The sequence below is a fragment of the Chiloscyllium punctatum genome, chromosome 28, assembly GCF_047496795.1.
Source record: "Chiloscyllium punctatum isolate Juve2018m chromosome 28, sChiPun1.3, whole genome shotgun sequence".
NCBI classification, from domain to species: domain Eukaryota; kingdom Metazoa; phylum Chordata; class Chondrichthyes; order Orectolobiformes; family Hemiscylliidae; genus Chiloscyllium; species Chiloscyllium punctatum.
Window position 1 is genome coordinate 81,786,071 of NC_092766.1, and position 26,809 is coordinate 81,812,879.

The following is a 26,809-nucleotide window of genomic DNA, read 5'->3' on the forward strand; positions in this document are numbered from 1 at the left end:
TGGTGGTGCTGAGTTGCCTTCTTGTACCGCTGCTGTGCGTTAAACGATGATGCTATGAGTGTGGGAATTACAGGGTTTTGACCCAGCAACAGTGGAAATAAAAGTGATATATTTTCCACTCAGGATGTTGACTGGTTTGGAGGGGAGCTTGAAGGTGGTGGTGTTCGCAAAAATGTGCTGCATTGTCATTCTACATGGAAGTGCTCGTAGGATTGGAAGGTGCTTTCTGAGGATCTTTGGAGAATTTGTGCAGCGCATCTTGTCGATAGTATACACTGCTCCTACTGAACGTTGTTGGTGAATGGAGTGAATGCTTGTGGATGCAGTGCCAAGCAATTAGGCTGTTTTGTCCTTGATGGTGTCAAGCTTCTTCAGTGTCGTTGTGGCTGCACTCATTCAGGCAATTGGGGAATATTCCATCTCACTCCTGACTTGTGCCTTGAAGATGGTGAACATGCTTTGGGAAGACAGCAGATGAGTTACTTGCGCACTATTCCTAGCCACTGATCTGCTCTTATGTTTATGTGGCGAGTCCAGCTGAGTTTCTGGTCAATGGTAACCCCAAGTGTACTGATGGCGGGAGGGGGCTGGAATTTAATGACAAATATGCTGCTGATTGCCAAGTGGTTATATTGCTTCTTACTGGTGATGGTAATTGTCTGGCATCTCCGTGTTGCGAGTGTTACTTGTCACTTGTCAGCCCAAGCCTGGGTATTTCCAGATCTTGTTGCATTTTGGCAAGGACTGCTTCCATACCTGAGCATTTGCGAATGGTGCTGAACATTGTGCAGTTATTATTGGATATTCCCACTTCTGACCTAATGATGGAGAGATCGCCATTCATGAAGAAGCAGAAGATGTTTGGACCTAGGTTTCATCCGGAGGGCTACTGATGATGTTACCTAGTCTGGTGACTAAACGTCTGAAAATGAACATTCCAGCTCATGGAGCAAACCTACGTCCACATTATCCTGAGGGACTACTGCAGAGATATTCTGGAACTGAGATGACTGACCCCCAACAACTATGACCGTTTTCCTATCTGTCAGGTAAAACTCCAATAATGAAGTACTTGCTCGCAATATCCTTTTTGCTTGGGAACCTTAATGCCAAATTTAAAAGAAAGCAGCCTTGATTTCAAGTGGTGGAATTCAGTTCATTTTTCTATGTTTGAGCAAAAGCTCTGTTGATGTCAGGAGCTGCGTTGCCCTGGTGGAGTCCAAACTGGGCGTCAGTGAGCAGGTTATTGCTGAGCAGGTGCTGCTTGATAGCACTGTTGATGAATCCTTCCATCACTTTATTGATGATGGAGATTAGAATGATGAGGCGGTATTTCTGGGTTGAATGTGTCCTGCGTTTTATGTACAGAACATACTTGAGCAGTTTTTTTTCCCATCGTTGCACTCTCTTTTGCACTCGGGTTCATCATCTGGCTTGATGGGATTTTTGAGTGGTTTATATGTTGGGCCATGACATTACAGATTGTGCTGGAGTATAGTTCTTCTGCTATTGATGGATCTCAGCGTCTTATGGATGCTCAGTCTTGAATTGCTAGATCTGTGGGAAGTCTGTGCAATTTAGCATGGTAATAGTGCCACACAACACAATATAGTTTATTCTCAATGTGACCGTGAGACATTGCCTGCTCAACGACAGTGCGGTGGTCAGTTTTACCGATGCTTGCATGGACAGATGCACCTGCAGTTGGTAGGTCAGGTATGTTTTTTTCCCCTCTTGTTCATTCCCTCACTACCTTCTGCAGACCCAATCTAGTAGCTACGTCCTTTAGGACCCTAGCAGCGTGATCAGTTGTACTGCTACCAAACCACTCTTGGTGATTGACTTTGAAATTCCTCAGCCAGAATACACTTTGTGCCCCTTTCACAGTCAGTGCTTTCTCCAAGTGTTGTTCAACGTGGAAGAGTACTGATTCAACTGAGGAATGACGTTACATGGTAATTAGCAAGGCTGCTTTGCACAGTTTAATTTAAAGTCATGGGACTTCATTGAGTCCAGAGTTAATTTTGGGTACTCACAGAGCAAGTACCCCCAGAATGTATCGCACTGAGCTGCCATCTCTGCTGGATCGGTCCTGACCTTGGGTCACAACATATCCAGTGATGGTGATGTTGGTGTCTGGGGTATTTCTGACAGGTATAATTTCGTGAGCATGATTATGTCAGGCTGTTGCTTCATTAATCTGTAAGGCGTTTGTCCCAATATTGGCACTAAGCCCTCAGATGTAAGAACATAGAACATAGAACTGTACAGCACAGAACAGACCCTTAAGCCCACGATGTTGTGCCGACCATTGATCCTCAAGTACGGTAAACCTAATGTACGAACCCCCAAATTTCTGTGACCCTATGCATGTCCAGCAGTCTCTTAACTATCCCCAATGACCTCGCTTCCACGACAGCTGTTCGCAATGCATTCCATGCTCTCACAACTCTCTGCGTAAAGAACCCGCCTCTGACATCCACTCTATAATTTCCGCCAAGCGGCTTGAAACTATGACCCCTCGTGTTAGTCATTTGTGCCCTGGGAAAAAGTCTTTGGCTATCAACTCTATGTATGCTTCTCATTATCTTGTTCGCCTCAATTAGGTCCCCTATCTTCCTTCTTTTTTTCCAAAGAAAAATGTCAGAGCTCAGTCAACTTCTCTTCGTTAGATAAGCCCTCCATTCCAGGCAGCATCCTGGTAAACCTCCTCTGAATCCTCTCCAAAACATCCACATTTTTCCTATAATAGGGCGACCAGAACTGGACGCAGTATTCCAAGTGCGGTCTAACCAAGGTTTTATAGAGCTGCAACAAGATCTCATGACACTTAAACTCAATCCCCCTGTTAATGAAAGCCAAAACACCATATTCTTTCTTAACAACTCTGTCCACAAAGGCTGCAAGTTTAAGAGATCTATGCACATGCACACCAAGATCTCGCTGTTCATCCACACTACCAAGAAGCCTGTCTTTAATCCTATCATCAACTTTCACGTTCGACCTTCCAAAATGCATCACTTCGCATTTATCCAGGATGAACTCCACCTGCCACCTCTCAGCCCATCTCTGCATCCTGTCAATGTTACGCTGCAGCCCACAACAGTCCTCTATACTGTCAACCACACCTCCAACTTTTGTGTCGTCTGCAAACTTGCTGACCCATCCTTCAATCACCTCATCCAAGTTATTAATACAAATTACAAAGGGTAGAGGCCCAAGAACAGATTACTGTGGAACACCACTCACCACTGACTTCCAGGCTGAATACTTTCCTTCCACTGCCACTCGCTGTCTTCTGTCGACCAACCAACTCTGTATCCAGACAGCTAAATTCCCCCTTATCCCATTCCTCCTGACTTTCTGAACGAGCCTATCATGGGGAACCTTATCAAATGCCTTGCCGAGGTCCATTTTCACCACATCCACCACTCGACCCTCATCAACTTGTCTAGTAACATCCTCAAAGAACTCAATAAGTTTTGTGAGGCATAAACTGCCCGTCACAAAGCCGTGCTGACTGAATTTAATCAAGCCATGCTCTTCCAGATGGTCATAAATACTATCCCCCAGAATCCTTTCTAACACCTTGCGGAGGACAGACGTGAGACTGACTGGTCTGTAATTTCCGGGGATTTCCCTATTTCCTTTCTTGAAATTAGGAATTACATTTGCCTCTCTCCAGCCCTCAGGTACGAATCCTGTGGAGACCGAGGATGCAAAGATTTTCGCAAGTGGCGAAGCAATCACATTTCTCGCTTCCCAAAGCGGCCGGGGCCAAATCTTGTCTGGCCCTGTCGACTTGTCGATCTTAATGTTTGTCAAAATTTTCAGCACATCAGCTTTCTCAATCTCTATCCGTTCCAGCATGTTTAACTGCTCCTCAATGGTTTCATTCACTTTTCTTTAGTTAAGACAGAAGCAAACGACTCATTTATGGCTTCCCCTCCCTCTTCAGACTCGATGAGTTCCCTATGCTATCCCTGATCGGCCCTACTGTTTGTTTGATTTTTCTCTTATTCCTAACATACGTGTAAAAGGCTTTTGGATTCTACCTAATCCTTCCTGCACAGCCTTTTTCGTGCCCCCTCCTGGCTCTTCTCAGACCATTTTTGAGCTCCTTCCTCGACAGCTTATAATTCCCTAGAGCTGAGCAAGACCCTTGCTTGCTCCACCTTACGTAAGCTGCCTTCGTTCTTTTGACGAGAAGCTCCTTCGCTCTCGTCATCCAAGGTTCCTTTATCTTAACCTTTCTCGCCTGTCTCAGAGAGACATATTTATGCATCACTCGCAACAACTGTTCCTTAAATAGGCTCCACGTGTTTATAGTGCCCTTTCCATGGAACAAATGCTCCCAGTCCATGCTTTCCAACTCAAGTCTGAAAGCATCATGTTAGTAAGGATGACTTTGCAGGTTCGACAGTGATGTTTCCAAATGAGTTTTTCGGTGGTCAGTTCGATACCTGTTGGTCCACACGGTTTTATTTCTTTGAGCTTTTGTATAGATTGATATAACTGAATGACACACGAGACTATTTCAGAGGGCGATTGAGAGATTTGGGTTTGGAGTGAGGATAAACGATTAATTTATTGGAGGATATTAGTGAACCAAATGAATATTTTTCTGACAAGCGGCAAAGATTTCATTCTCATCCCTGTATTGTTACTTCCAGCTTTTTTTGAATTATTGAGTTGAATGTCCACCATCTGCAGTGTTGGGATTCGAACCTGAGTCCACAGAACAAAAGCTGAATTTCTGGATTGATAATCTAGTGATTATACCATGAGGCCTACTTGGAACCATGTGTTGTACTCAGCTGCTATTTCTTGTGTTGCCTTGTTTTTCTGTCATTGTTTTTGTTTATCTGTAATCTCCTCCTTCATTAAATCCTGATTGAAATACACCGTCATGAACGTCTTCTGGACTGCTCGAATTTCATTCAGTCTATTTTGTTTGCATGACATTTCAAGGCATCTGTACATCAGAGAAGAACAGGAAGAGATAATGGGTGATTGTGCACTGTACCTGTCACCGCACCAGCTTATCTGTCCAGCCACCTGAAGTATTTATTGTGGGTAAGAGAACCACCGAATTATGATATCACCGATGGAGGTCTGCCAACTCATTGTGGGGTCACAAGCACTTCAACTGCACAATTGGAGATTCAGTACATTGAGATAGGTGGTGTGAGAGAGAAATAAACAGATGTTGTGGTTCTGTTCGCGGAGCTGGGAATTTGTGTTGCAAACGTTTCATCCCCTGTCTAGGTGACATCCTCAGTGCTTGGGAGCCTCCTGTGAAGCGCTTCTGTGAAGTTTCCTCCGCCATTTATAGTGGTATCTCTCACCCACTTCCGATTGTCAGCTCCAGCTGTCCGCTGCAGTTGTCGGTATATTGTGCCCAGGTCAATGTGCTTATGGATTGAATCTGTGGATGAGTGCCATGCCTCTAAGAATTCCCTGGCTGTTCTCTCAAATCTTCTCACAAACTTTGAAGAAATAAACAGAGAAAAATGAAGTGAAGTGAGGTAAACTGAGAGAGAATAGAAAGGAGAGCGATTGACTGAGTGCTAGAGGAAGATGTGTTAGATGAGGGTGAAGTCAGATAGATCAGAAGACAGCATGAGGGTAGATAAATGCGGGCAGAAAGAAGTTGGAAGTGCAAGCCCTTCGTCTGGGTGCCATACTATGTAACCACTGGCTGTCATTCCAGATCATTTCTTTCCAATAATATCACAGAGCTGGGTTACTGACAGCTAAACAGAACCCAATAGACCAGTAGATTAGTTCCATGGCGAAGGTGGATTTTTAAAAATAAACTGTACCATGAGCCGCAGGAAATGCTAACCCCATCTAACACTCCCACCCCATCTCCAGATACTGTGTGAGAGTCTGGGCCAGAGAATCTCAGTGAGGGGGATCACTGACAGAGGGGAAATCTGCATCTCCGCGGTGGATCAAATAATGATTGATAAAGTTTGCACATCACTTTCCCAGTTTTCTAATCCACATTTCAATTTATATAACTCAATATCAGGAGTGCATTTTAACGATCTTATCCCTTTGTACTTTGCATATTTTGGTCTGTATAGAAAATCATTTTTCCCTATATTTTGTATGGCATAAATGCATTTCATTAATATTGTCTCTGCTAATTTCTCATTGAATCTGTTCTTCATATGAGTTATAAAGAATAACGTTCCGATACTGATAACTAGGGAATATCATTGTACCTCTTCCCAGTTTGAACAGCCATGTCCCACAGTCCACTCCATCTTCTGTCTTTTCCCCAATGTCATAATTACAATGTAATTGAAGTCAGTAAATGATACTTCGTCATAGTTCCTTAACATTGATAAAGTCAACACCCACGCTTGCCCTCTCTCATTCTGGAATAACAATCTGAATTATATTTGGCACGAACAATTCTCTGTTCACATATGCATGCCGTTTGATTGTTATAAACCCATATTGTCTTAGGCACATGTTGCCATCAGATCATGGACAGAAGATTTTCTCTCAATGTTTTACTGATTTTGCAATTTATATCTCCATTTATGAGCAGAGAAGCATGTTTATGTTCAGTTAAACCTCTGACATTACCTATCCAAGGCAGACTTGAATGATCACGCACAATCAATCTGCCATCTTCAACATTCCTTCCTTCAGTCACACTCACATATCACATCCAGAATGCATAAATGTTCAAAGTTATTTTGAAGTTTAGTAAAACTGTATTAAAGTGAAAGTGGTTAGCGGGAGCTATTTGTTCAGCGATTGTGATTATGCGAGTCTCCATGGATCCTATGGGTCCCTAGAGAGTTCCCCGCTTTTATCCATAAGGGAATGCGTTCAATATGTTATCCAATTGTATGAACAGGAGCATCACCCACACCAGTAACAGGGATCAGCAGCTTCAGAGAGAGAAGGAGGAGAGATCAGAACCTGGGAACAGTACACTGGAGTGTTCCAACAATGGATCAGGATCTGAGAACATTCGTTTGAAAATTTCCAGCAATGGGCACGAGTTTATTCTCGGGTCTTTTCTGGCTTTCCCAGCCTTAGATATAATTAGCATCGCGGATCGAAGATGTACTGATGGCAATTCAAGATGGTTACTATCCTATCCTTGCTGTCGTTGGTGTTCCTGGTAAATCACTCAATCCGTCTAGTGAAACGGTCTGAACTGGATTGGTGGTCATAATATGTAAATTTTGGAAAGGTGCAAGTCAATGTTTTCAGTTCCAGTCAAATATTCCGTTCGTTACAAATTATAACTCGCAAATGAATATTTACAAATTACGCATAAATATGCGAGGACGAAAAAGACTGTTCTCCTTGATTCATTTTCTCCTGCACAAGTTTACATTTCCGTATCCTCTCCACTCACTAATCCTGTCCAGTACCACCATCTTGACATCCCATTCTCCTCCTCAACCTCAGTACAACTCCTGAATAAACCATCGTTTGTGCCTTTGTTCATCTCTGCATATAGCTGTTTCAAATCCCTTCTTACCACGGGTCCATTGTAAACTAATTGCACTTGAGATGTTTACGTTGTTCTCTGCACAGAAGTAGAAAGATGGGAAGACAGTGTAATCATACTCAAGAGCCACAGAATAATAATCTGTTGATATCAGCTTGCGTCATGCTCATTAGAAAAGGCAATGTGTAATTCTTCCCTGCTCAGGTCTCTGTGTGACTGTAAACCCACAGCACTGTGTTTTACTCTTTACTAACCTGTGGAATATTCGAATCAGCCACTCAGTTCAAAGTCGGCATAAGTTACTGGCCTGATCAGGGCTGCATACATCCCGCGAGGCCAGGTCAAAAGGAAAGATGACTCCCTTCCTCTGTCTGTATCCCATATTCCTGCAGCTGATTTCCATTCTGGTATGTGACCATTCACTGTTTTAGATGGATTCTTTGTGATTGAGTCTCTCCCCTAGAGTGATGTCTATCTGAATACGCAGCTCTGCTGCTGGTTTTATTGATGCTAACCTACAGATGTAAGAATATTTTAAATTCCACATCGGTGGCAGTGCATTTTAAATGAATGATTTCCTATTTCGCACAAAAGAAACTGAGCCAGCTCAGTGAGGGAAATTAGTTATTGCGATCAAACCGGTGAGTGTTGTTGAGGCAGTATTTGGGGCATTGTGGACAGATTTTCTCTCCTTTATAAGGTATGAGCTCCTTCCCACTGAGAGAGTGCCCATGGGTTCCACCAGATTAATCCCTGCGATGATCGCATCATGAGGAGTGAATGAAGCACTGTGAGAGAATACGAGGTGATGGCATTGAGCACTGAGTGGGGTGGGCAATCACTCCTTATATTCCAAACAGACAATGAGATGGTGATAACCTCCATGTCTGCTGTTTCACTCAGGGTGCATGATTCTGGATAGTTCAAGTTCCTCCGATGACGTTAACCCCTCCCACCCAACCCCCCACTCCCCACAGCGATTGACAAAGTAGGAGAGGTCCAGGTTTTGAATAAACTCTCCCCAAATTAATACAGTGCAGTTGGTGTGTGGTCCTGCACTGAATGTCATATTATCCAAAACCCTGACAGCAGCCACAGTACCTTCATTCTAAAAGAGTTAACTATTCCCATTAGCTTCTGACCTTCATGAAGACCATGAATCCATCTTCTCAGAGATGCACGTTGCCTCCTTGAGGTTTAAACCATAAGACGATAAGACATAGGAGCAGAAATTAGTCCATTTAACCCATTGAGTCTACACCACCATTCAATCATCGTTGATAGGTTTCTCAAACTCAATCTCCGACCTTCTCCTTGATCCCCTGGATAATTAAAATCTTATCTATCACTGTCTCAAATTTACTTAATAGCTTGGTCCCCACAGCCTTCTGTGGCAATAAATTTCAAAGATTCGCCATTCTCTGGTTAAAGACATTTCTCCTTATCACTGTTCTAAAGGGTGCTCCCTTTCTTCTAAGGCTGTGCCCTCGGCTTCTCGTCCAATGGAAACATCTTATCAACTTTCACTCTGTCCAGGTCATTCAGTGTTCTGCATGCTTCCGTTAGAATCCCTCTCATCCTTCTAAACTTTATCGAGTATAGACCCAGAGTCCTCAAACATACCTCGTGCGATAAGCTTTTCATTCCTACGAACATTTTCATGAAGATCTTGTCAACACACTCCAGGGCCAGCGCATTCTTCCTGAGATATGGGGCTGATAAATTATGCACACTGTTCCAAATGTGGTCTGATCAGACCCGTATGCAACCTGTTTTACATTCACTTCCTCTCATTATAAATACCATCAATAATAAATGCAATTACACTCCAAAGTACTGCCTCAACCTGCAAGCTTAACTTGAGATAACACTACACTAGAACTCCCAAGTCCCTTTGCACTTCAGATTTCTGAATTTCCTCCATATTTAAAAAAAAATAGAGCATTCCTCTATTCTTCATGCCAAGGTGCATGATCTCACACTTTGCGAAGTTGGAATGCATCTGCCAACCTCTTTACCTTCCGAATCCTTCTTCAACCTCTCTGTCTCCACAATACGACCTGTCTATTCGCCTATCTTTGCATCTCGGAAAAATTAACCCGAGTGCCCTCAATTCCCTTTTCTAGATTGTTAACGTAACGATTAATAAGTTACGACTCCAACACTGAGCCTTGTGGAACACCACTTGTCACTGGTTGCCAACCTGATAAAAACTATTTTATCCCCACTCTGCTTTCTGCCATACAGCCAAGCTTCAATCAAAGCCACTGCGTTGCCTCTAACACCACAGACCCTTATCGAACTCAGTCATCTCTTGTGTGACACCTTGTCCAAGGCTTTCTTGAAGACCAGGTGGATAACATCCCTTTGCTGTGCTTGGTCGAGCCTGCTCATTTTGTCTTCAAAGTATTCCAACTGATTTGTCATGCCTTACCTTCCCTTGATGAAACCATAGCGACTTTGCCCTATTTTACCGAACACTTCCAAGTGTTTAGAAATCTCATCCTTCACAGTGGATTCCAGGATCTTACCCACAACTGAGGTTAAGCGAATCATTGTGAACTTTTATCTCTTTCCTTACTCTCTTGTTATAAATGCGTTTCACGTTAGTGGGTTTCCAGTTTTCTGATATGATTCCTTACTCTAGTGATTCGTGAAAGATCATCATGATCGCCTCCATTCCCTCTTCAGCTATCTCCCTTATAACACTGGGATGCAGTCCATCTGGTCAAGGTTATGCAACCATGTTGGTGGCCATCACACTCAGCTCTGGCCCCTAAATCTCTTTAATGTTTAAGGTATTACTCGTGTCTTCCACCATCAAGGCTGATGTAAAGTAATTATTCAGCTCCTTGGCCATTTTCTCGTTCCCCACTACTGTCTCTCCAGTATCATTTCCCAGCAGTCCACTGTTCACCTTTGCCTCTCTTTTGTACTTTATATATCGAAGCAAACTGCTACAGTCTTCCTTTATATTACCCCATACTTAATAATCTCCCTCCTTATTTTATTTTGTTTGTCCTCTTCTTTGTCTTTGTCAGCTTTCCAATCCTCAGGTTTCCCTCTGCACATTGCCACATTATATCCTTTCTCTTCTGCTTTTATGCTATGCCTAGCTTCCCTAGACGGCTATGGCTCCCTCATCCTCCCTGTACTATGCCTCCTTTCCCTCTTGATAAATCTCTGCAGTATAATGAATTGCTCCAAACATCTTCTGCCATTGCTATTGCACTGTCCTTCCTGCTGGGCCCATCTCCCAGTCAATTCTACACAGCTCCTCGCTCATGTCTCTGTAATTGCCTTTATTCTACGGTAATACCGTAACTAGTGATTCTAACTTCTCCATCTGAAATCGCAGAGTAAGTGCAATCATATTATGATCACTACCTCCTACGATTTCCTTCATGTTAAGCTCCCTCCTCTACTTCGCCTGTGCAAGCTGCTCCAAAAAGCCATCTCATAGACATTCCACAAACTCATTTTCTTGCGAACCACTTCCATATGACTTCACAGTTCACCTTGCACAATGAAATCCCACATGATCACTGTAATTTTGTCTTTCCTACAGATATTTCTAGTTCCTGGTGTATCTTGCACCCCAGCCCCCTGTATATAACTCCAATTGCAGTTTTTCACCTTTTTGATTCCTCAATTCTACCGACACAGATTCTACACCACCTGACATTACTTAATTTCTTATAATTGATTATTGATTCAATTCCATTCTTATTAATGATACAACTCTATCAATCCACCCACCTGCCTATCTTTTCGACAGAATGAATATCCTTCAAAATTTAGCTCCTAATCCTGATCCTCTTGCAATGATATCACTGTCATGCCCACCATGGCGTAACTGCCAATTTGTGAGTGAGTCACAAGCATATTTACATTATTCCTTATACTGCATGCATTCCAATATAATAGTTCAGTCCTGTATTACCCGTCGCTCTTCTCATTGTCATTTGTTTGTCCAGCCGTTGTTACCTACATGGACCCTGACCACTGAATCATTCCCCACCCACTCCAAGTTCTTCTGCAGCCCAGATGACATGTCCCAAACCCAACCACCAAGTCGGCAACACAACCTTCAGGGCTCTCAATCCCAGTCACAGAGAGCAGTAGCTATGTCTCTAACTATACTATCTCCAGTTTTATTGGGCGGCAAGGTGACTCAGCAATGCTGCTTGAAAGTGCTAGGAACTCGGGTTCGACCTCTGGACCCTTTCTGTGTGGACTTTGTAAATTCTTCCCATATCTGCATTTGGAAATTTAACTCTTTCGTCTCTCCACATTATGTCTCTGTGTTTGTTTCGGATTTCGACCATCTTCCGTACTTTGTGCTTTTGTTCGCTGGAAAAATTCAGCAATTGTGACAGGTTTTTGTAAAAGCAACTTTGCTTCGCGGGTTCCCTGGGTGTTTTGGAATCTTGCCCAGCCACTTCCGTGTGTGCAGTGTCCCTGGATACCCATTCCATCCCTTTCAGTCCCTCAGTCAATTGTCACTACACGCAACCTTTCCTTGTGCCACTCCTGGGACTTCCCAAACCCCATTGCCTGGCACTGGATACTCTGCAAATATATGGTCCATATATATACCTTGTCCAACAGGTTCAATGGCAGTGATAGATATCAGATCTTCTGGTCATTGGACTGATTCAGTGGGCTCCACTTTCGTGAGGTCACAATTAAGTTTTTATTATCAAGTCTATCCACTTTAAAGAAAAGGCCTTGCTGGAGTTCTGCTGAAAGGATATTTGAATTTTTGAGATTCTAGAATATGTCATGTGTGAATGAGATTAGAAATAGGAAGGTAGCACAGTGAAATACATGGCAAAACAGCTGGCGGGGAAAGGGGGGGGGGGCAGCACTTCTGATATGTCGATCATTGGGATTCCCGGGTAAGTAGGATATACAGAAGAATGACGAGTTGGACCTGAACTGGCCACAATCTCCGATATGTGGATCATTGGGATTCCTGGGTCGATAGGACCAACACAAGAAGGACAGAACTGGCAGCAATCTCTGGCATGGAGGTTTGCTACTGTCTTTTAGGACGGTTTAAAGTAGTGTTTGGCGGCGATGGGTGAGGTCGACGGGAGGGGGGTGGCAAACCACAGCAGGAGGTCCACAAGTACAGTGACTGAGGAGGAGTTGGAAATTAAAACCAGCACAGTTAAGACCAAAAGCAAGTCGGCAGAGGGTATTGAACACAATGGACCTGGCAGTCTGAAGTGTGCTGATTTTAATGTGAGGAGTCTGTTTATTTGAACAAATAATTCGATGCTGCTGCGTATCAGAAAAAAGGAAGAGAAAATGGTTAATTGTCCACTGTATCCTTCACTGGGCCAGCTTGTCTCTACAGGCACACAAAGTGCCTTTTGTGGGTCAGAGAAATTCAGAATTCCTACAGCATAGAAGAAGGCCATTCATACTACCGTGCGTCGACGAGCTCTCCAACTTGACAACTTGAAAATAAAGAGAATGATCGGAGATAGACTGAGAGGAAGAGAGAGAAAAAAACAGAGATCAAGCAAATGAAGTGACATAAACAGAGTGGAGAGAAAACGGAGCGACAGAATGAGTGAGAGCAAGGGGTGTCAGATGAGTGTGAAGTTAGGTCAGGAGAGAGCATGAGGAGAAATACACAGAAACTTTATTTAGAAGCTGTCAGATACTGTAAGGCCTTTGTCTGGTGCCATACCCTGAGGGCACCATGCTGATACTGGCTGTCATCCCAGATCATTTATTGCCAATGACATCACCGAGCCGGGATTGCTGACAGCTAATCAGAATCCAAAAGACCAATAGATTAGTTCCATGGAGAAGGTGAATTAATTGAAATATTCTGGGCCATCATCAACTTGTAGCCGTCCAGACACTGTGTGAGAAACAGGGCGAGAGAATCTCAGTGAGGGGAGTATTCACAGAGGAATCAGGGTCTCAGCTATAGCTAAAATAATGATTGATAATAATAATCAGTTCCATGATTTTGTAATACACATTAAATTTATATAGGGCCACATAGTCAGTGTATTTTCACAATCTTGCCTCTTTGTAGTTTTCATAGTTTTGTAAGTACAAAAAAGGTTATTGGCCCTGTATTTTGTATTGAAAAAATACGTTTTATTTCAGAGGAAGAAAGAACTTGTGCAGATGGGACAGTCTTCATCTGAACCGTGCCGTAACCAGAGTCCGAGTGAATTCGAACCAGGGCTGTAGACAGAGCTCTAAACTGATTTGGAGTGTGTATGCGTGCGGGGTGATGGATCGGTTGTAGTGTTTAATTAGAAAAGCCGAATTAAAAAAGGAAGTAAGAGTACAGAACTCAGGAGATGTTATTAAAATCTCCAACACAGACACAAATACGATAAAGCATCTGGAAATGTTTCACAATCAAACTTCAAGCACACTGGGCAAACAAATGAAAATGAGAAGCAGTACGGTTAATACAGGACTGAAGGGGTTCTAACTGACTGCAGGCAACGTAAGGAATAGGGTAAGTGAGCTTATGGCGCAGATTGAAATTAGCAGGTATGAGGTGATGGTCATTACGGAGAAGTGGCTGCAAGGGAATCATATTATTTAAGGACATATATCCTATCAAAAAGATAGGTAGATAGAGGGAGAGGATTTGCATTATTAATACGAAATGAAATTAAATCAATAGAAAGAAAGGACGTAAGGTCAGATGGTGTAGAAGCAGCGTGGGTAGAATTGAGGAACCACAAAGGTAAGACAGCCGCAGTTGGATTCTTTTACAGTGCTCCAAAGAGTCGTCAAGAGCTGGGGACAAGACACAACAAGTGATAGAAAAGATGCATAGGAAAGGCAAATTACAGTGACCATAGGGGGTTTCAAAATGCAGGTGGAATGGGAAAATCAGATTGGCAGTAGTTCGCAAGAAAGGGAATTTGGGGAATGTCTCTGAGATGGCTTTTTGGAACAGATTGTGGTGGAGCCCTCTCGGGAACAGATGATACTGGATTTAATGATGCAGGTTAGATAAGGAAGATTCAGCTGAACGAAAACTTCGGAAGCAGTGATCAGAATGTAATTGTAATTATTCTGCAATTTGAGAGAGGCAGAAGATAGAATTAGAGGAAAAAGTATTTCAGCTGAATAAAGGCAACTACAGAGGCAGAAGGGAGAAGTTGGATAGGATTGACTGGGAGAGGGGTAGAGCAGGAAAGACAGTGGAACAGCAATGGCAGGTGATTCAAAGATTAATTCAGAAGACACTGCAGAGATTCATGCTGAGGAATAGAGGCATGGTAGAGGGAGGATGATTCTGGATTAGTGTTGCTGGAAGAGCACAGCAGTTCAGGCAGCATCCGAGGAGCAGTAAAATCGACGTTTCGGCAAAAGCCCTTCATCAGGAATAAAGGATTGGATGAGGCAACCACGATTGACGAGGGAAGTCAGGGATTGCATACAAGCAAAAGACCAAGCATATAATGTGGTGAAGGCCAGTGGGGAACTAGAGAATGGGAAAATTTATAAAGACCAACAGTGGGCAAAAAAAGGAAGGAGCAGATTAAATATAGGGGTAAGCGAACCAGCGATATAAAGGAGACTGTAAGAGGTTCTTTATATATATAAAGTTCAAAAGAGAGGTAAAGGTAATATTGGACACTGGAAAATGATGCTGGAGAGACAGTAGTGGGAAACAAATAAATTAATGAGGAACTTTGCCTCAGTCTTCATGATGGAAGACATGAATAATTTCACAAAAGTTGAAGAGAGTGAGAGGGCAGAGCTGAATATAGTGGCCATCATCAAGAAAAACATGTTCGAAAACTTAATGGCCTGAATGTGAATAAATCAGCTGGACCAGTTGGACTACAGATAGTGCAAGTGTTAGTGGTAATCGTTCAGGAATGACTAAAATTAGGAAAGGGTCGAGAGGCTGGAAAATTGCTAACAAGACACCCCGTTTAATAAGGGAGTTAAACAGAAAATGGAAAATTACAGAATGATTAGTTGTGGGTAACAACCTGGAATCCATCGTGTAGGATGGGATTTCTGAATACTTGGAGGTCTTTGGTAAAATAGAATAGAGTCAACATGGTTTCATCAAGAGTAGGTCAGGCCTGACAAACCTGTTAAAATCATTAAGGAATAACGAGCAGATTAGACCAAGAAGAACAATAGATGTTATCCGGTTGCTCCTCAAGAATCCTTTGACAAGGTGCCACAAAGTAGGCTATTGAGAAAGATAAGGGCCCATAGTCTTAGAGGCAAGGTGCGAGCATGGATAGTTGCATGGCTGTCTGACAAAAAGCAGAGAGTTGGGATAAAAGAGTCCTTCTCGGGATGGCAGCCAGGGACAAGTGGTGTTCCACAAGACTCAGTGTTGGGACCACAACTTTTCGTTTTATGTATTAAGGATTTACATGAAGGAACTGAGGGATTCTGGCTAAGTTTTCAAACAGTGCAAAGATAGATAGAGGGGCAGGTAGCATTGAAGAGGTGGTTAGGCTGCAAGAGGGTGCTCTAGTGCATCTCTGCAACTTCCCGCACCTCCGCCCTTGATCTACACCCTTCCAACTACAACAAGGATAGAATCCCTCTGGTGCTCGCATTCCAACCCACCAACCACAAGATACAACGAATCAATCTCTGCCATTTCTGCCACCAACAGTCAGATCCCACCACGAAATGTATACTTCCCTCTCCACCCGTATCACAACTCCCTAGTGAGGTTCACGCCCCCCCCCACCCCGACCCAGCCACCTTCCACTCCTGGCACCTTCTTTGCCACTACAAGAGGTATGAAACCTGTGTCAACACTCCCTCCTCACCTCTATCCAAGGCCCCAAAGGATCCTTCCACATTAGGGAAAGAATATCCTGTGCATCCAAACACCACATCTACTCTGTCCATTGCGCCTGGTCTCCTCTCCATTGTTATGCACAGTTTTGGGCCCCATATCTCAGGAAGGATGTACTGGCTCTGGAGCGTTTTCCAAGGAGATTCACGAGAATGGTCCCAGGAATCGAAACCGTAACATAGGAAGAGCATCTGAGGGCTCTATGATAGAGTTCAAAGCATGTTAGGAGGTCTACTTGAAACTTACAAGATACTGAATGGACTGGACAGAGTGCATTTTGGGCAGATATTTCCAAAGGTCGGAGAGACTAGGTCCCGAGGAGACAGAGTAAAGAGAAAACCTTTTAGAACAGAGATACAGACGAACCTCTTCAGCCAGAGAGTGGTGAATCCATGGAATCCACGGCCACAGAAGGCTGTCGATGCCAGGTCATTGAGTACATTTAAGAGTGAGACAAATATGTTCTTGATTGAAAAGGGGATCAAGGTTCACAGGTATAAAGCGGGAGAATGACACTAGTGTCTGTGCCTCTGTGTGTCTGTGTGTGTGTATCTGTATGTGTGCGTGTTTGTATCTGTATGTGTGTGTATATATACGTGCGTATGTGGCCATGTGCTTGCTATCTGTGTGTTTGCGGTTCTACATCTGTCTGTCTGTGTCTCAGTCTGTGTTTCTATCTGTGTTTATGTCTACTTGTATGTGATGTATATGTCTCTGTGTGTTTATACGTGTGTCTATGCCTATCTCCTTGTAAGTATTGTGTGTGTTCGTATATTGAGGTATTTAGCAATACCTCTGTGTATTTTTGTGTCTGCGTTTCTTTGCAGTGAGGTATCTGTGCTTTTTATTGGAATTGAAAGGACTGCTGTTGGAACTGACAGTGGGTTTAAAGTGAGAATTGTCTTTCACTGAACACTGCTCCTGAAATGGTCGGTGGGACATGGATGTTTCAGAATCTCCACACGAGGATCCTGGTCCTCTTTGTCTCTTTTAGAGTCCTCTCCACATGGCAGGGGGAAGGGAATGACGGAACGGATATCGGGTACTCCACTACCCGGCCTGGCCCTTTCTGTCCTATTCCAGGCTGTTTCTCTTGGAATGGGAGAAAGAGAGGGAGGGAGAGTGGGAATGGGGGACCCAGCTGTTAGTGCTTGTGTAGTTGGGGGGAGTTGTGAGATGTCTGGAATGTGTCAGTCGACAGTTTAGAATCCATATAGTATTGTTAGTGTGGGGGGTATTGCGTAGGTGACAGAAAAATTGAGGAAGAAAGTCACTGCATTTAATAGTGAGAGTGGTAGTGCCTGAGCCTTATTTGCAGAGAGAGTGTGAACCTTGCTCGGGGGTAGGTGCCATAGCAGTGCGCGTGAGGTAGCAGAGAGTATAAAACTGTCAGGGCCCAAAACTCTTACCCTGACAGTGCGAGGAGGATATTGTTTCTTGTCCTGTAGTGTGGTCCATTTCTTCAGATCATCTCAGCGTCGATGTCAGCCTCCCCGAATAACTTGCCCAATTCTATCACTAATAACGACACAGATCTGTCCCTCAGCTTCCACAGAATCAGTTTAGGTAGAGCTTACAGATAGCAAGGAGAAGCAAATATTGGTGTGTTATATATCGAAACCAAAATGGTACCAGAAAATCTGAGCATCATATGCTCTGGAAATTAGATAGGCAAGTATTGTGGATACCACAGACTTATTGGATGGTCTCAAGTTGCATATAATCTGCATTAACTAAGTGACTGCTCATGCTGCGAAAAATAAATTCAGTAAGTGTATATGAGGTAGGTTGAAGATTATATTGTGAAACAAACTAGAGAGCAGGTTAATTCGGAATTGATGTTGTGTGATCGGAATTATTAACCTTGGTCTGAAGCAGCATTTAAGGAATAGTGACATTGATAAGGTGTATTTTACACGGTGTCTATATACCGTGCTTGAACATTCTGGTCAAACATCATGGAAGACAGGAGGCTAGAGGGTCAAGTTCGCTTCAGTGAATTGGGAAAGGGCAACAGAACATTCAGTGGGAGATAAGCGATGGTTTTTAGGGTCATGGCGTCCAACAGCACAGAGACAGGCACTTTGGCCCGAACTGGTCCATTCTGAACAAAATGTCCATCCAAGCTAACCTCATTTCCCTGCTATTGCTGGTATCTTTCTAATCCTTTCCTGTCCGTGTATTTGTCGAAATGCCTTTTAAATGTTGTGAATGTACCTACCTCAACCTCTTCCGCTGGCACCTCATCCCATATGCGTACCAGCCCCTGTGTGCAAAACAGTTGCTCCTCAGGTTCCCTTTTATTCTTTCCTCTCTGACCTTACACTGATGCCCTCTAGTCTGTGATTGCCCTAACCTGGAGAAAAAAGACTGAGTGCATTCACTCTGTCCATCCTTCCCATGGTCTTGTGCACTTCTACCCAGATCCCCCCTCAGTCTTATACACACAAACGTAAAAACTCTTAGCTTGCCCAACCTCTCCCTATAACTCAGACCATTGAGTAGTATGCAACAAACTTGTGAATTTCTTCTGCAATCTTTCCAGTTTAATAACACCCTTCCTATAGCAAAGTGAACAAAATTGAACATAATGCTATCACTGTCGCCTCACCAGCATCCTGTATAACTGCAACACAACTCCCTAATTTCGATAATCAGTAAAATACACTGATTAAGGCCAATGTGCCAAAAGCTTTCTTCACTGCATGTCTACCTCTGAATCAAATTTCCAAGTTCCCTCTGTTCCACTACACTCCTTATGACACACCATTCGCCATGAAACTCCAATCTTGATTTGATTTTCTCAAATGCTGAAGCTTACAATGATCTATATTAAACTCCATTTGCCATTTCTCAGCCCACTTCCCCAGCTGATCAAGGTACTGCTGTAATTTCTGATATTTCTGATAACTTTGCTGACTCTCCATGATGCTGCCTATTTTAGTGTCATTTTCAAACTGACAAATCATGCCTGTACATTCTCATCTAAATCATAGATATATGTAATATGTAGTGGTCCCAGCACTAACCCGTGAGGCATTCAATAACCACAGGCCTCCAGTCTGATAAGCATTCTTCCAGTATTACACTCTGCTTCCTACCATCAACGCAAATTTGTATCTAATTCGCCAGCCCCCACTCAATTCAATGTGATCTATTCTTCCAGAATAGAGTATCTTGTGGAACCTTATTGAAGGCCTAACCAGAATCCGCCGAGACTACGTATATCTCCCTGCCCTCCTCAACGTTGCTGGTCACTTCATCAAAGAACTCCAACAAATGCGTGAGTCATGCTCTGCCATGCACAAAACTGTGCTGGCTTTGATGAAGGGCTTTTGCCCGAAACATCAACTTTCCTGCTCCTCGGATGTTGCCTGACCTGCTCTGCATTTCCAGCACCATTATAATCTTTCTCCGAATCACACACTGTCATTCCAAATGCATGTATATTTTATCTATCAGAATCTTTTCGAGTTACTTACCTACGAGATGTTAGGCTTAACGGTCTGTAGTTCCCACGTTTTTCTTTGTAGCCTCTCTTGAATACGCGCTCACCATTCGCTGTCCTCAGTCGTCCCGGGCCTCATTCATTGGCGAAAGACGATGGAAAAGAACCAACCCGGGCTCCCACAATTTCTTCTCAATCCTCCTGCTGTGCTCCTAAATATATCTGGTCAGGACCAAGAGATTTTCAGAAATATTGCAAAGTCTGAAAAATACATCTATTTATTTCAGATATAAAAGTCAAAGGAAGGGAAAGTGACTCAATGATGGTTAACATTAAAAAGTAGAACATATATTAATCATAGGAAGTGACTTCGGAAGAATTCCAGATATTGAGGAAACCTGAGAATTCTCAGAAGATAAAGAAGCAGAAAAGAAAGGCCATGAAACTGATAAGGAAATCAAAAACAGAACATACATGCTAACAGGCAGGAACACAAAGACTTCAGAAATCTACGATCTATATTTCAAATGATACAAAATAAAACCATGGTCAAATGTGGAAATTTGTGATAGGGAGATGATTGCTTATTGTGGAGAACAGGGAAATGGCCAAGAAACTAACCAATATTTTTAAAAATCTATCTTCACCTTTTTTCATGGAGGAAGATCCAGGAAATCACCCAATCATACCAAGTGATCATATCGGACTTCTAGAGCAAAAGCATCCTATCAGGAACAAGGTAGTACTTGAACATGAAGCTGGATTGAGCATTTCTAAGTCTGAGTATGTCTATGTACTTCCTATCAAAATGTCAGAAATATATCACCAATAGAAGTATTAATTGCGCTGTCGATGACTATGTTTAGCTCCTCTAAGTTTTCGTTTTTAACAAGTTCCCTTTCCTTGGTGGAAACCGAAGCAAAACACTCATTTAGGGCTTCCTCTATCTACTCAGACTCCACGCACAAATTCCCTCCGCTAATCCTGATCGGACCGAATGTCTCCCTGATCATTTTCTTATGCCTCACGTATGAGTAAATCGCCTTTGAGTTCTCCCTAATCTTTCTTGCCAAGCCTTTTTCGTGCCCCCTCCTGACTCTCCTCAGTCCAGTTCTGAGCTCCTTTCGAGCAAGCCTGTAATCCTCTAAAGCTGTGCTAGTTCCTTGCTTCCTCCACCTTATGTAAGTTGCATTCTTCCTTTTGACAAGAACTTCCTCTGTTCTCATCGTCCAAGGCTCCTTAATCTTACCCCTTCTTACCTGTCTCTTACCTTTGCATCACTCGCAACATCTGCTCCATAAATAGTCTCCACATGTCTGCTGTGCTCTTTCTGTGGAACGATTGCTCTCAGTCTATACTTCCCAACGCCCTTCTGATAGCTTCATAATTTCCTTTTCCCTAATTATTTATTTTGCCTCGTTATTGCTCCTTTCACTCTCCAAGGCTATGGTAAATGTGAGGCAGTTATGATCACTGTGACCAAAGTGCTCTCCCACTGTGAGATCTGACACCTGTCCTGGCTCGTTGCCGAGCACCAAATCCAAAATGGCATTTCCCCTCGTCGGTCTGTCGACATACTGAGTAAGGCAAAAGTGGCTCCATCCAAATCATCTACACTTAGGAGGTTCCAGTCGATATTGGGAAAATCGAAATCATCCATAACAACAACCCTGCTACTTTTGCATTTTTCCAGAATCTGCCAGCCGATGAGATCTTCAATCTCTCTACTGCTATTAGGTGGTCTGTAGAAGAACTACCATCAGTCAACATATTGATGCCAGTTTCTGCGATAGGGGCATGGGAATGATCTGGATTAATTTGGATGTCCTCATTGATGAGGAGAATTCAGTCATGATCTGGAGTTCATAAGGGTAATGGGAGATGTGCAAGGAAATCGTCAGGATTAATAGTGGTACAATACCTAAAGGTCAGCCGGAGGTTGTTGAAGATGTAAATCTCATAATGGTTATGGCGTGCCCCAGTCAAATGTTGACTTTGCAATTATCCCAACTGGGCGATCACCACATGAGAACGGTCGACGATAATATCCTGCTGAAGTGTAAGGGTTTCTGTGGACTGTTATCTAAGATAACTAGTGGTAAGGATCTGAGTAAAACGGGGATATCCTAAGGCAACAGTGTTATGTTTAGTAGAGAAATAGGCAACCGGGCAGTGGTGATCTCCATGTAGTTGAGTGAGAAATGGGGAAGCACTGTCATCCAGAATCGTGCATTAAAGTTAGAAAGGTCTGTTATAGAGGGGTCTTCCAAAAGCTGAAGCTTATGACAAGGCTCGTTTGTCAAAGGCTTGCTATGCCTCTGAGGAGAGCTGGAAGGTACCTTCAAGGGAAATAAAACGGAGGTCAATAACCAAACGAGGAAGGCAGGATTAGGGATACATTGTCGGCAGTATTTGACCATACCCAGCCACGGACGAACCTGTTTCACCGTTGTTGGGACCGGGAAGTTGACGATAGGAGTAATACGGATCTGCTCAAGGGAGCGTGAAACAGCTGACAGCATGAAACCTAAAAACTATACCTGACGTTGTACAATTGAGACTTTTTCGGGAGAAGCAACGTAGCATGGACGTTTCAGATAGATGAGGAGGAGGACAACATCGGAGTGACCAGATTCTTCATCTAGACTGGCAAAAAGGAGATCATCTCCATATTGGATCAGTGCAGACCCACCTGCGAGGGTGAGAGACAGCAATTGTTTCAGTAAGGCCTGAGAGAAAAGGATCGGAAAATGTATGAATTCCTAAGGTAATCGAGTCCACATCAACTGCTGGCCAATAAAAGTAAGAAAAAATAGATGCTGACTGTCTTCATGAAAAAGCAGAGAGAAAAATCTAAACATGTTGCAGGTCGGCAACAGTGAAACATTTAGCATCTGATGGTACCAAGTCCAGAATATGAGCTGGATTTGGGACCACTGCCATAGCATTGATAGCTCTATAATCTTGAACCAGTTGATACTGGTCTGGCGTGCCAAATTTTTGGACAACTCTCTAGAGTCCCCTTCTGCTTTTGTTTTCATTTCGTAATGTATTCTTATTCAGACCTTTTCAGTCTGAACTTGGACGATAGAGAGTGAGGGGGTCGAGTCAACTACGTTTGAATGTGAGGAAAACCAAATGGAGAAAATACTGACGTCTGGCCGGCTCTCACACGATTATCTGCAATCTGTCCATACCGAACCGCGTCACGGCACCAGATGATGATCTGAACCCCCGGCAAGGAGGGTGTCTCGCTTCGGCGATCGATCAATAAACACTCGAAATTGATCTGCCTGTTAAGAATGTATTCTTTATTTTTTATACGGCCGAGTATAGAGGGTGCATAAAAACAGAGGTTATACACTTCCGTGTTCCTTGGTGTAACTGTGCACAAAAGTGATAACAAATACTTTTTAAAATACTATTTTTAAGGAAGGATACAGGGCATGATCGAACAGTGCATTCAGATAATTGCCAATCAATACTCGATATTGCTTTTTACGACAGATCCTTGGTCCAATGATATTTCCTGGGAACCAACTTTATTTTCCAACACTCAGGCCACTCTTGTATCACTAACCGAGCCATTGCACCTGCACCCAAAGGCTGGTTAAAACTTTCTTATCTAGCTGAGTTATTTGTCTGCTTTAAGTGGCGCATTATCTGCTAATCACGAATGAAGCTGACTGTGGTAAGTCACTTATATTGAATTAGGACTCAGTAGCATAAAAGCCATTTTCTGCGGCTTTAGCAGAGTTATCAGTTTGCAGCATAGAAGCCATTTTGTTGTATTATTTGCACTGAGAAGCCATCTTGTTGCCACCTAGATTATGAAGAGCATCTGTTAAAGGGTTACCCCTGACTACAACTAGTCATCTCAGGCTGTATTCAGGGTGTCAGACCTGTCCCTCTGCAACAGGCTCAAGATGCTAAATGGCCTGCTACTCACCCACTGTAATAGGCCTGAGACTTTAAATGACACAGCAACCCATGTATTATGAACGGCTAGTAAACTGTTCAAAAGAAGTTCTCTCCCTTCTCAGTTCCAGAACCTCATACAACACAATGTGCTCCAGGTCCCCTCTCAGTAACACCTCATACAGCTTCAGTAACACTTCTCTCTGTTTTGAATAGTTCACTTTGCAAAACTAACCAACATTCCATCTTTCCACCTCTTTTGTGGGAATAAGCTAGTGTGGGCTGAATGGCCTCCTCCTATCCTTCTGTAGCAGACACATTGGGAGAGAATTGCTTCCACCATTCCTGAGTATCTGTCCCAATGTTTTGTCTCAAAGTTATGAAATGATGTGATAACTGAGCACTTTCACACAGGAGAAGCCTCACACAACGTCATTTGGCAATAAATATCGTACCCCTGTTTACAGTCTCTAGAAATTTCCCCACCAGTCATTTTTTATAGCTGCTTTGTTATCTTATGCCCGTCTCCTTTTTTAAACAAGGTGGGGGATGTGCAACCCTGCAGTGTTCGAGCAATAGGCCCACATGCAATGAAAAACGATTGAATAAATTGAAAGTTTTATGGTCCAGCCATCAGTAACGCTCGTCCTTTACATCCAAACTGAGTAAATGCTCACGTTTATTATGATATGAAAAGGGATGTATCGAACAGGTTAACTGAGCCTATTTGTTCAGTGACTGTGATTAATGCTGATGTCTATGGTTTCTAATTATCCCAGTGGAGAGTTACCATCTATTAATGATAAATGGGCTCCGTTCAATGTGTTGTTCCATTGTATGGGTGGGAGCATCACAGACAGCCCTAACAGAGATCAGCACCTCCAGAGAGAAGGGGAGGGGAGATCAGTCTCTGAGAACTTTAGACTGGAATGTTCAAACAATGGAACAGAGTTTATCCAATGATTTTTTTCTGTCCTTTCTACATATTATGATCGGTTGTCATTTTCATTGCTGATCTATTTTGCTCTTTGCATTATTCAATACTTTTATTATCTTCTCCCTTCTATCGTTGGTCTCCCTGGTAAGTCTCACTCTCCAGCTATGTTTTTCTAAAAACCAGCTATGACTACATTACTGTTCTTTCATATAATCTTCACTTCTTGCCACCATTATTGATCCTATTGAGACTCTGAATCCAGATATTCACTCTGCAGACTACTACAAAAAGCATCAGGGAACTTGTTCAATTAATTTCTCCCTCCTTGCTTCTGGCAGTGTTACTTATGGGTCTCTATGGTACCTTACTGAGGTTCAGCGGTGACCCATTGCCTCACTGCCCTTGCTATTTACATATTGGGAGCATGGGCGTCACTGCCCTCTGTTACGGTGACAAACTCCGTTTCCTTCATCTGATTACATACCATCCCTGTCCAAAAGCTTTTAAAAATACGTTTGTGGGTGTTAGGCATTGTTGGCTGGCCAGCATTGATAGCCCATCTGGATTTGCCTTTGGGAAGGTGGTGATGAGCTGACTTCTTCAATCGCTGCAGTCCACTTGCTGTGGGCTGACCCATTATGCCGGCAGGGAGGGAATTTCAGGATCTTGACTCAACCACTGTGAAGGAACTGTGTGGTGCCAGGACACTGGAGGAGATCAAATGTCCTCTTGTTCAAGAAGGGGAGTAGGTACCGCACTGGCAATTATAGACCAATGAGCCTTACTTTCGTTGTGGGTAGAGTATCGGGCAAGGTTATAAAAGATAGGATTTATAAATGTCTCGAGAGGAATAAGTTGATTAGGGATAGTCAACCTGGTTTTGTGAACTGTAGGTTGTGCCTCACAAACCTCAGTGAGTTCTTTGAGAAGGTGACCAAACAGGTGGATGATGGTAAAGTGGCTGATGTGCTGTATATTAATTTCCATAAGTCATTTGATAAGTTTCCCCCATGGTAGGCTATTGCACAAAATGCAGCGGCATGGGATTGAGGGTGTTTTAGCGGTTTGGATCAGACATTGGCTAGTTAAAAGCAGACAGAGGGTGGAGGTTGATGGTAGATATTCATCCTGGAGTTCAGTTACGAATGGTGAACAGCAAGGATCTGATTTGGGGCCACTGCTGCTTTTCACATTTATAAAAGACCTAGATGAGGGCGTAGACAAATGGCTTAGTAAATTTCCAGATGACACTAAGGCTTTGGAGTTGTGGATAGTGCCGAAAGATGTTGAAAATTACACAGGGACATAAGTAAAGAAGTAATGTGCGCAGCTGAGCTGAGAGGTTGCAAATGGAGTTTAATGTGTAAAGATGTGAGGTGACGCACTTTAGAAGGAGCAACAGAAATAAAAATAACTGGGCTAATGGGAAGATTGATGGTCATGAGGAGGACCAGAGAAATATCTGTGTCGATGTGCATAGATCCATGTAAGCTGACAGCCAGGTTGATATTGTCGTTAAGAAGGTATAGGTGGGGGGATTCAAGATGGTGGCGATTCAGTACGCTTGCCTTGCTGAGCTCTGCACCAAAACCCAGAAAAAAGTAGCCACTCACTCTCCCTTTATTACCTATTATGGTCGGTAACATTAGTTTTTCACGCCCAGAATTCCTGTGTATGAGTTTGAAATTGTTAGAGAAATGTGTAAAGGGAAGGGACTGCGAGGTGTGCAATAAGCAGGGCACTCCCCTACAGCAAGGGACACATCTGCGCCTGAATCATCGACCTCTGCGAGTGCTCCCGGCGTCTCAGCTGCGGAGCACAGCCTGGCCTTGGAGTTGGGTGAAACATTGAGAGAAGTTCGATTCAACGATGGAGGAGTCACGGGCCCGGCTTGAACCGATCTCAGTCATGCTGCAGAAGCATGGCCAGGAAATCCGGCGTCTCAGGCAGCGCATCATGGAGGTGGAGCAACGGGCTGCAGCCTCTGAAACCGCGGTGGAATCCTTGGCATGTCAGGTCCAGGCCCTGGAACAGGAGGTACGGGCAATTCCATGAGCTCGAAAATCGATGCTGTCGGAACAACGTCTGTCTGGTTCGGCTGCAGGAAGAGGGATTCCAGCTGGTCAGCTTCTTGGAGCAATGGCTCCCGCAGTTATTGAAGCTGGGAATCCGGTCGGGCCGGGTTCG